The sequence below is a fragment of the Arachis stenosperma genome, chromosome 9 (genome assembly GCF_014773155.1).
Source record: "Arachis stenosperma cultivar V10309 chromosome 9, arast.V10309.gnm1.PFL2, whole genome shotgun sequence".
Classification (NCBI taxonomy): Eukaryota; Viridiplantae; Streptophyta; class Magnoliopsida; order Fabales; family Fabaceae; genus Arachis; species Arachis stenosperma.
Window position 1 is genome coordinate 79,240,188 of NC_080385.1, and position 12,281 is coordinate 79,252,468.

Consider the following 12,281-nt stretch of genomic DNA (forward strand, 5'->3'; position numbering starts at 1 on the left):
AAGCTTAGAGTGGAAGTCCAGACCTTCAGACAGAAGGATGGAGAATCCCTCTATGAAGCTTGGGAAAGATACAAACAATTAATCAGAAGATGTCCTTCAGACATGCTTTCTGAATGGAGCATCATAGGTATTTTCTATGATGGTCTCTCTGAACTATCCAAGATGTCTTTGGATAGCTCTGCTGGAGGATCTCTTCATCTGAAGAAGACGCCTGCAGAAGCTCAAGAATGATTGAAATGGTTGCAAATAACCAATTCATGTACACTTCTGAAAGGGATCCTGTGAACAATGGGACTAGTCAGAAGAAAGGAGTTCTTGAGATTGATACTCTGAATGCCATATTGGCTCAGAACAAGATATTGACTCAACAAGTCAATTTGATTTCTCAAAGTCTGTCTGGAATGCAAAATGCACCAAGCAGTACTAAGGAAGCTTCATCTGAGGAAGAAGCCTATGATCCTGAGAACCCTTCTATGGAAGAGGTGAATTACCTAGGAGAACCCTATGGAAACACCTACAATTTTTCATGGAGAAATCACCCCAATTTCTCATGGAAGAATCAAGAGAGACCTCAACAAGGTCTCAATAACAATAATGGTGGAAGAAACAGGTTTAGCAATGGCAAGCCTTTTCCATCATCTTCTCAGCAGCAGACAGAGAGTTCTAAGCAGAATACTTCTGACTTAGCAACAATGGTCTCTGATCTAATAAAGACCACTCAAAGTTTCATGAATGAAACAAGGTCCTCCATCAGAAATTTGGAAGGACAAGTGGGTCAGCTGAGCAAGAAAGTCACTGAACTCCCTCCTAGCACTCTCCCAAGTAATACAGAAGAAAATCCAAAAGGAGAGTGCAAAGCCATAGATATGGCCGAATATGGAGAGGAAAGAGAAGAGGAGGACGCCACTGAGGAAGACCTCAGTGGGCGTGTACCAATCTCCTCTGAGTTCCAATGGGAATCTGAGGCTCAAAATGAGACCATAGAGATTCCATTGGACTTACTTCTGCCATTCATGAGCTCTGATGAGTATTCTTCCTCTGAAGAGGATGAGTATGTCACTGAAGAGCAAGTTGCTAAATACCTTGGAGCAATCATGAAACTGAATGACAAGTTATTTGGAAATGAGACTTGGGAGGATGAACCTCCCTTGCTCACCAAAGAACTAGATGACTTGTCTAGGCAGAAACTGCCTCAAAAGAGGCAGGATCCTGGGAAGTTTTCTATACCTTGTACCATAGGCACCATGACCTTCAAGAAGGCCTTGTGTGGCTTAGGGTCAAGTGTAAACCTCATGCCCCTCTCTGTAATGGAGAAATTAGGGATCCTTGAGGTGCAAGCTGCAAGAATCTCATTAGAGATGGCAGACAATTCGAGAAAACAAGCTCATGGACTTGTAGAGAATGTTTTGGTGAAGATTGAAGACCATTACATTCCTACTGATTTCATAGTCCTAGAGACTGGGAAGTGCATGGATGAATCCATCATCCTTGGCAGACCCTTCCTAGCCACAGCAAAAGCTGTGATTGATGTTGATAGAGGAGAGTTGATCATTCAAGTGAATGAAGAATCCTTGGTGTTTAAGGCCCAAGGACATCCCTCTATCATCATGGAGAGGAAGCATGAAGAGCTTATCTCAAAACAGAGCCAAGCAGAGCCCCCACAGTCAAACTCTAAGTTTGGTGTTGGGAGGCCACAACCAAACTCTAAGTTTGGTGTTGAACCCCCACATTCAAACTCTAAGTTTGGTGTTGGGAGGTTCCAACATTGCTCTGATCATTTCTGAAGCTCCATGAGAGTCCTCTGTCAAGCTAATGACATTAAAGAAGCGCTTGTTGGGAGGCAACCCAATGTTTTATAGTTAACTATTTCCTTTTGTTATTTTATCTTTTTTGTAGGTTGATGATCATAAGAAGTCACAAAAACAATGAAAAAAGCAAAAACAGAATGAAAAACAGGAAGAAAAACAGCACACCCTGGAGGAGAAGAAGCTGGCGTTCAAACGCCAGTAATGCTAGCTGTTGGGCGTTTAACGCCCAGTCTGGCACCATTCTGGGCGTTTAACGCCAGAAAGGGGCACCAGACTGGCGTTAAACGCCAGTAAAGGGCAACAACCTGGCGTTAAACGCCAGGAATGGGCACCAGCCCGGCGTTTAACGCCAAAAATAGCTCAAAACGTGATTTTGAGCAACATTTGGTGCAGGGATGACTTTTCCTTGACACCACAGGATCTGTGGACCCCACAGGACCCCACCATCACTCTCTCTCTTCTTCCCCCACTCACCAATCACCTCAATACCTCTTCCCCAAAAACCCTTCACCTATCAAATCCCATCTTTCTCTTCACCACTCACATCCATCCTTCATAAATCCCCACCAACCTCACCCTTCAAATTCAAACCACTTTCCCTCCCAAACCCACCCTCCATGGCCGAACCATTACACCCCTCTCTCCTATATATACCCTTCTTCAACCCTTCATTTTCACACAACCTAAACACCCTTTCTTTCCCTTATTGGCCGAATACACAAACCTTCCCCCTCTTCCTCATTTCTTCTTCTTCTACTCTATTCTTTCTTCTTTTGCTCGAGGACGAGCAAACATTCTAAGTTTGGTGTGGTAAAAGCGTTGCTTTTTCATAACCGTTTATGGCATCCAAGGCCGGAGAAACCTCTAGAAAGAGGAAAGGGAAGGCAAAAGCTTCCACCTCCGAGTCATGGGAGATGGATAGATTCCTCTCAAGGGTGCATCAAGTCCACTTCTATGAAGTTGTGGCCTTGAAGAAGGTGATCCCCGAGGTCCCCTTTTCACTCAAAAAGGGTGAATATCCGGAGATCCGCCATGAGATCCGAAGAAGAGGTTGGGAAGTACTCACCAACCCCATTCAACAAGTCGGAATCTTGATGGTTCAAGAGTTCTATGCCAATGCATGGATCACCAAGAACCATGACCAAAGTGTGAACCCGAATCCAAAGAATTATCTCACTATGGTTCGGGGGAAATACTTGGATTTTAGTCCGGAGAGTGTGAGGGTGGCGCTCAACTTGCCTATGATGCAAGGAGATGAGCATCCTTACACTAGAAGGGTCAACTTTGATCAAAGGTTGGACCAAGTCCTCACAACCATATGTGAAGAGGGCGCACAATGGAAGCAAGATTCAAGAGGAAAGCCGGTTCAATTGAGAAGGCATGACCTCAAGCCCGTGGCTAGAGGATGGTTAGAGTTCATACAACGCTCAATCATTCCCACTAGTAACCGGTCCGAAGTTACCATAGACCGGGCCATCATGATTCATAGCATCATGATTGGAGAAGAAATAGAGGTTCATGAGGTTATAGCCCAAGAACTCTATAAGGTGGCGGACAAGACCTCCACCTTGGCAAGGTTAGCCTTTCCTCATCTCATCTGTCACCTCTGTTATTCAGTTGGAGTTGACATAGAGGGAGATACCCCCATTGATGAGGACAAGCCCATCACCAAGAAAAGGATGGAGTACACAAGAGACCCCTCTCACCATGAGATCCCTGAGATTCCTCAAGGGATGCACTTTCCTCCACAAAATTATTGGGAGCAATTAAACACCTCCCTAGGAGAATTGAGCTCCAACATGGGACAACTAAGGGTGGAGCATCAAGAACACTCCATTCTCCTCCATGAAATTAGAGAAGACCAAAGAATCATGAAGGAGGAGCAACAAAGACAAGGAAGAGACATTGAGGAGCTCAAGCACTCCATAGGATCTTCAAGAGCAAGAAAGAGCCGCCATCACTAAGGTGGACCCGTTCCTTGATTTCCTTGTTCTTTATTCTTCTGTTTTTCGATTTTTATGCCTTATGTTTATCCATGTTTGTGTCTTGTGATCATTAGTGTCTTTGTGTCTATGCCTTAAAGTTATGAATGTCCTATGAATCCATCACCTCTCTTAATAAAAACGTGCTTAATTGAAAAGGAAAGAATTGCATGAATTCTGAATTTTATAATAGTTTAATTATTTTGATGTGGTGGCAACACTTTTGTTCTCTGAATGTATGCTTGAACAGTGCATATGTCTTTTGAACTTGTGGTTCATGAATGTTGGCTCTTGAAAGAATGATGAAAAAGGAGACATGTTACTGAGGATCTGAAAAATCATTAAAAATGATTCTTGAAGCAAGAAAAAGCAGAAAAAAAAAAGACCGAAAAGAAAAAAAAAACCGAAAAAAAAAGAAGAAAGAAAAAGAAAGAATAAGAGTTGTGATCCAAGGCAAATAAGAGTGTGCTTAAGAACCCTGGACACCTCTAATTGGGGACTTTAGCAAAGCTGAGTCACAATCTGAAAAGGTTCACCCAATTATGTGTCTGTGGCATGTATGTATCCGGTGGTAATACTGGAAGACAGAGTGCTTTGGGCCACAGCCAAGACTCAATAAGTAGCTGTGTTCAAGAATCATCATACTTAACTAGGAGAATCAATAACACTATCTGGATTCTAAGTTCCTAAGGAAGCCAATCATTCTGAATTACAAGGGATAGAGTGAGATGCCAAAACTATTCAGAGGCAAAAAGATAAAAGCCCCGCTCATCTAATTAATACTGATCTTCATAGATGTTTTTGGAGTTCATTTCATATTCTCTTCTTTTTATCTTATTTGATCTTCAGTTGCTTGGGGACAAGCAACAATTTAAGTTTGGTGTTGTGATGAGTGGATAATTTGTATGCTTTTCGGCATTGTTTTTAGTAGATTTTTAGTATGATCTAGTTAGTTTTTATTATATTTTTATTAGTTTTTAGTTAAAATTCACTTTTCTGGACTTTACTATGAGTTTGTGTGTTTTTCTGTGATTTCAGGTATTTTCTGGCTGAAATTGAGGGACCTGAGCAAAAATCTGATCCAGAGACTCAAAAGGACTGCAGATGCTGTTGGATTCTGACCTCCCTGCACTCGAAGTGGATTTTCTGGAGCTACAGAAGCCCAATTGGCGCGCTCTCAACGGCGTTGGAAAGTAGACATCTTGGGCTTTCCAGCAATATATAATAGTCCATACTTTTCCCAAGATTTGATGGCCCAAACCGGCGTTCAAAGTCACCTTAAGAAATTCCAGCGTTAAACGCCGGAACTGGCACCTAATTGGGAGTTAAACGCCCAAACTGGCACTAAAGCTGGCGTTTAACTCCAAGGAGAGTCTCTACACGAAATTGCTTCATTGCTCAGCCCAAGCACACACCAAGTGGGCCCGGAAGTGGATTTTTATGTCATTTACTCATCTATGTACTAGTTTTCTATAAGTAGGACCTTTTACTATTGTATTAGGGAGAGCCTTTTGATCATGTTTTTATGATTGAACCCTCTTTGGGAGGCTGGCCATTCGGCCATGCCTAGACCTTGTTCTTATGTATTTTCAACGGTGGAGTTTCTACACACCATAGATTAAGGTGTGGAGCTCTGCTGTACCTCGAGTATTAATGCAATTACTATTGTTCTTCCATTCAATTCCGCTTGTTCTTTTACCAAGATATCACTTGTTCTTCAACATGATGAAGGTGATGATTGACGCCCATCACCATTCTCACCCATGAACAAGGTGACTGACAACCATTCTTGTTCTACAAGCATCTGAGGCTTAGTGAATATCTCTTGGATTCCTGATTGCACGATGCATGGTTGATCGCCTGACAACCGAGTGCTCGCCTGACAAACGAGCCAACCATTCCGTGAGATCAGAGTCTTCGTGGTATAGGCAAGAACTGATGGCGGCATTCAAGAGAATCCGGAAGGTCTAACCTTGTCTGTGGTATTCTGAGTAGGATTCAATGACTGAATGACTGTGACGTGCTTCAAACCTGTAACCTACTGGGCGTTAGTGACAGACGCAAAAGAGTGATTCTATTCCGGTAGGGGAGGGAACCAAACCGGTGATTGGCAGTACTGTGACAGAGTGCGTGCATTAGCTTTCACTGCGCGGATGGGAGGTAGCTGCTGACAACAGTGAAACCCTACACGAGCTTGCCATGGAAAGGAGTAAGAAGGATTGGATGAAGGCAGTAGGAAAGCAGAGAGACGGAAGGGAAGGCATCTTCATACACTTGTCTGAAGCTCTTACACCAATGATATACATAAGTATCACTATCCTTATCTTCTATGTTATTTTCGTTCATCATCATATACATTTGAGTTTGCCTGACTAAGATTTACAAGATGACCATAGCTTGCTTCAATGCTAACAATCTCCGTGGGATCGACCCTTACTCACGTAAGGTATTACTTGGACGACCCAGTGCACTTGCTGGTTAGTTGTGTGAAGTTGTAGTGATCACAATTTCGCGCACCAAAAAGATTATATTATGTATTGAACTCTTTTGAACTTGCCTATAGAGGCTCTCATGTTTCCTTTGGGAGAGATTAGGATATACTGTTGTCAACTACTTTCATACTATACCCTAGCCAGCCTAAACTTCACGGGTCGTGACTAGTGGCTATTTACTTATGTTATATATATATATATATATATATATATATATATATGTATATATATCTGTTATCTATCTCTTAATATCCTTTATGTCTTATCCGTATATCGCTTTCGGCTTCACGGTTTATCTTTTTGTTGTCGAAACGTGAGTGATACATCTTGGCGATTTTATTTATACTCTTTTTAGGCTTCTCGATTAATACTCTTTTCGAAATTACCTATATTTATATATTAAAAATCCACCTGAGAGTCGTACCACCGTAGTATCATTGACTTATGACTCGAGCATTAGGATTTGAATATTAGGGTGTTACATTATGGTATCAGAGCAGTTCGTCCTCGTGAGCCTGAGGGATGGAACTGCTTATGCTTAAGTGCATACTCTGAGTCTGTGCCTGTGCTAGTTAGGGTATCTAACCGATACATCTAGCATGAAGTCCATGAGTGTACCTTTGGTACTTTGAAGCACTATACTTCCGATATTGAGACTGATCAACTTGATATCGATTGTTTGGGGTGTATAGGAACCAGATGGCACCTCGTGGACCCGGTCGGGGACGTGAGAGAGATTGTACTAGTACTCAGGAACCGGAAATCAACCCGAATAACCCGATAAATCTTATGGCGGCGTTGGAGAATATGGCTACTGCTATGCAGGCCATTGCGGAGGCTCTTGGGCAACAAATAAACAATAATGGCAATGGCGGAAGTGGAGCTCAGAGCCCGATGACACTGGCAACTTTCTTAAAGGTTAATCCACCTAAGTTCAAGGGAACCACCAATCTGACTGAAGCTGACACCTGGTTTCAGGCCATGGAGCGAGCACTGTAAGCACAGTTGGTGCCTGAAGAGTAGTGTGTTGAATTTGCTACCTATTTGCTCACGGGGGAAGCATCGCATTGGTGGCAAGGGGCTCGACGTCTCCTGCAGCAGGGGAATGATCCTATCACCTGGGGTGCCTTCTAGGTGGAATTCTATAAGAAGTACTTTCCGAATTCTTCCAGGACAGCCAAGGAATTAGAGTTACTGCAGCTGAAGCAACGTGCTATGTCCGTATCTGACTACACAGACAAATTTGAGGAGCTATTCAGGTTTTCCTGCATGTGCCAGGGAGTTCTGGGAGACTTCGAGGAATGGAAATGCATTAAGTATAAAGGAGGGCTCCAGAGCGACATCTTAAGTTCAGTGGGACCAATGGAGATCCAAACTTTTTCAGAGTTGGTGAATAAGAGCAGAATTGCTGAAGAGTGTGTGAAAACGAGGGTTGCAGAGAAAGGAAGTCATAGAGAGCACAACCAAGGATTCACACCAAGGGGTCGAGAGTTTAAGGGGAGAGGATACATACAACATTTTCCCCAAGGACGGAATAACTTTACGACGAGTGAGGAGTCCCAAAGAAACGGTAAGGGAAAACGGGCAGCGGCTGCTTCTGATGTTTCGAGCTGTCAGAGATGTGGAAGTCATCACCCAAATAGGCCGTGCCGATTGGAGTTAGGTGTATGTTACAAGTGTGGGTTACCAGGGCATGTATCAAGAAATTGCCAACAAGGAGAGAGTCAGGATGCGGGCCATTTGTGACAGTAAGATTGAGGTAATTGCAATAATCAGGCTTAAAGGATAGTGCGTGATTTTATAATACTGCCTGTACAGTAAAACTGGGAATGTCGAGCTTAATATTAGACTGAGAAGCAAACCGGATGGTCCGAGTAAGGATTTGCCTTAATACAAATGGATAAATGCCTGTGATGTAAATGATTTTCTGTTGAGAATGATGTATTGTGTTTGTTATGTAGTTGGTTGATTTCTGGATTTTTGGTGAAACGGATTGAACTTGTGACTTTTAGTTCCTTTGATTTAAATAGATAAGGAATGGTCTTAAATGATGGATTTGGAAATGTTGATTTGAAATGCCAGTCATGCTAAGTTGTGGTTGAGTACTTGAGGAAGTAAGTGATAGAGCTAGTACTAGACGAGAGATCAGAATAAAGCAGTAGAAACTTGCGAAAGCAGTAACACAAGATAGCTACAAATATGAGCTGTAAAAGTTTACTATAATATCTTAAGTTTGAATACTAGAAGGGTTAAGCGGGTTACTGCAAGTAATGATCCCTAAATAGTTGGAATTGATTGTGGCTGCGAGCTTTGATGGTTCTAAAGCAGATGAGGAAATTATCATTGATGCATAATTGGATTTAGATGATGAGAGAGTGCAAGTTGTCGTGTTTGAGAGATGAGTACTATGATGTTTGATCATAGTGACCTTGGATTTAGATTGAGATTTATAATGATTAATTTTGAAAGACGAATGTGAAAACCATTAAATTGAAATGCTGATGCGGTATTGAGATTGGTTTGAGGGAACCCGTGACGGGTGGTAAACTCCAGTTTTTAAGAGAGGTGATGTCAATTTTTTCCAAGAATTTGAAAGAGTGTTGGTTATAGTTTCGAGAAGGACCTTTGATTTGTATAACTTTAACAAAAGAGATGTGTTTCAAATGATTTTATAGATTATTAAAAGAAAGCCTGATTCTTATGATTTTGTTAGCTTGTTATTCCAAACTCATTTGATTTCAAGAAATGAAAGGGTTTTTGATTGATGAGTCAGAGACTTTATAACAGCAAGTCATATAGAAATTCGAGGGTTTGAGAATAAGAAAGTAAGTTTGGAGGTTATGCTTGGAGTTGAACTGTGATTAGAGGAATTGGCTTGGCAGAGAGAGAGGATAGTGATGGAGTATGAGTAAGGTGTGGTGATGATCTTTGATTGATTATAGTGATGTGGGATGATGGCTATGATTAACGATGATGGCAATATTATTGATGACATGATTTGAGATTTAATAGGGTGTGAGTTGATGAGACGATAAAAGTAAGGAATGAGGCTGTTGGTCGGCGTTGAACGAATGACCGAGACCCTCAGAGATAGAGAAATCAGAGTGCGGCAACAGAAGCACGCGAGTAAAAGGACCTTGGAACTGTTATGCGTTGGATATAAAGGCAGACTACGCTCGCGTACTCGCAGTGATGGATGGAATTTTTGAGGGCAAAAATTTCTGTTAGGGGGGTAGAATGTAATACCCGGTTGATAAACCACTATTTTACGGTTTATCTTGTGTTCAATTGAGTGGATTTTATCAATCTTTCATACACTTATTCATATGATTTTCATGAGTTTACGTTTTCCTTCCTGATTTTGTGTTATGATTGAAAACGTGCTTCTTTGGCCTTAAATTTCCTATGTTTAATCCTCTCTTATTACCATTCGATGCCGTGATATGTGCGTTAAGTGATTTCAGAGATTACAGGGCAGGAATGATTTAAAGGATGGAAAGGAAACATACAAAAAATGGAAGGAAAGCACAAAATGGAGTTTTTGAAGAAACTGGCAGCGACGCGAACGCGTGGACGATGCGAGCGCGTGCTTTGCGCAAATTGGTATCGGCGCGAACGCCCGCATGACGCGAACGCGTGACTCACGAAACACAACTGACGCGGACGCGTGACTGACGCGATCGCGTGGAAGAGCAAAACTCCAGATGACGCGACCGCGTGACCCACGCGGACGTGTGACCCACGCGGACGCGTGACGTGCGCGATCTGCAGAATCTGCAGAAGTCGGCCCCAGCGACTTCTGGACTTTTTTTGGTCCAGATCCAAGCCCAGAGAACACAGATTAAAGGCTATAAGTGGGGGAATCCAAACATTCATGAGAGACGGGATACAACATTCATAACATATAATTTTAGGATTAGATGTAGTTTTTAGAGAGAGGTTCTCTCCTCTCTCTTAGGATTAGGATTTATCTTAGGATTTAGGATTTCTTTTAATCATTATGATTGTTTCTTCATACCAGGTTCAATAATCTATGTTTCTCTTCTACTTTTATTTACTCTGATGCTTTTATGTGTAATTGATTTATGTTGCCCAATTGGCTTATGAACCATTCATGTTAGGATTTTCTTAGTTAATATAATTTGAGGTATTTCAGACTCATGATTGTTTTGCTCTATTTATGATTTCTTCTCCCTTTTGGCTTTGGTTAATTAATTGGTAATACTTGAGTTATCAAACTCAGCAGTGGTTGAAATTGGCAATTGCTAATTAATTTGGATCGCTCTAAAAGTTGGCTGAAACTCGAGGATCAATTTAATTAGTCTACTTGACTTTCCTTTATTTAATAAGGGATAATTAAGTGGGATTAAAACCCAATTCTCAGCACACCTGATAAGGATAACTAGGATAGAAATTCCAATTTTCATACCTTGCCAAGAGATTTATAGTAATTGATTTATTAATTCCTGCAATCTATGTATTCTCTTGTTCAAACCCTTTTCAAAATCCAAAATTACTGTTTTCCATAACCAATAATAAAACACACCTCCCTGCAATTCCTTGAGAAGACGACCTGAGGTTTGAATACTTTGGTTTATAAATTTTATTGGGTTTGTTACTTGTGACAACCAAACGTTTGTAAGAAAGGAATTCTTATCGGTCTAGAAGCTCTACTTAGAACGGGAATTTATTTGTGAAAATTCTAGACCGTGCGAGAATTTCGTTCTTCAAAATGGCGCCGTTGCCGGGAATTGCAAACGTGTGCCTTATTATTGGTTATTGTAAATATTTTTTTCTTTTACTTGTTTATTTGTTTTTGTTTTCCCTTCTTATTTTTAATAGTTACTATGAGTTCTCACCCCTCTCGCTTTGAGTTTGGTTCTAATTTTGTTGAAAGGAATGGAAGATATAACAGGAATATCCATCACGGCCTAAGCAATCAAAGATGGATGGAGCCTAGAGGATTTGATCAACCCTTTAGGCAACAACACCTTCCTAGATATCATAGACAAGGACCATTCTACAATGCATACCAAGCTAATAGATATGGTGGACCCCCTTGTATTTACCAATAAGCCCCACCCTGTACTTATAGACCATCCTCTCAACATAGCTTCGAACCACCACACTCACAAGCTTCTTTTCATCATTTGCCACTGGTGCACGAAATGTGATCTCTAACAATGGCGCTCAACTTGGTATGCGCATTTATAATCTCAGCACTTTCTTCACAACTTCGCACAACTAACCAGCAAGTGTATTGGGTCGTCCAAGTAATAAACCTTACGTGAGTAAGGGTCGATCCCATGGAGATTGTTGGTATGAAGCAAGCTATGGTCATCTTGTAAATGTCAGTCAGGCGGATTCTAATGGTTATAATGGTTTTCGAATATAAAGATAAATAAAGTATAAAATAAAGATAGAGATACTTATGTAATTCATTGGTGGAAATTTCAGATAAGCGCATGAAGATACTATGTTCCTTCTGAATCTCTGCTTTCCTACTGCTTTCATCCAATCATTCTTACTCCTTTCCATGGCAAGCTGTATGTAGGGTGTCACCGTTGTCAATGGCTACTTCCCATCCTCTCAGTGAAAATGGTCCAAATGCACTGTCACAGCACGGCTAATCATCTGTCAGTTCTCGATCATGTCGGAATAGGATCCATTGATCCTTTTGCATCTGTCACTACGCGCAACACTCGTGAGTTTGAAGCTCGTCACAGTCATTCAATCCCTGAATCCTACTCAGAATACCACAGACAAGGTTTAGACTTTCTGGATTCTCAAGAATACTGCCAATGGATTCTAGCTTATACCACAAAGATTCTGATTAAGGAATCCAAGAGATACACACTCTAGCTTTCGCAAGTAGAACGGGAGTGTTTGTTAGGCACGCGTTCATAAGTGAGAATATTGATGAGTGTCACGGATCGTCACATTCATCAGGTTGAAGTGAGAATCAATATCTTAGAATAAGAATAAGCATGAATTGAATA

At 41.3% G+C, this 12,281-nt stretch overlaps 1 non-coding gene across 1 annotated transcript; it reads right to left on the reverse strand.

The window, feature by feature from the left end:
• LOC130953387 (small nucleolar RNA R71) lies at nt 1-108 on the reverse strand. Its single transcript, XR_009075557.1, has one exon. It is a non-coding gene; the product is annotated as a small nucleolar RNA R71 (small nucleolar RNA).
• Nucleotides 109-12,281: the final 12,173 nt, after the last annotated feature.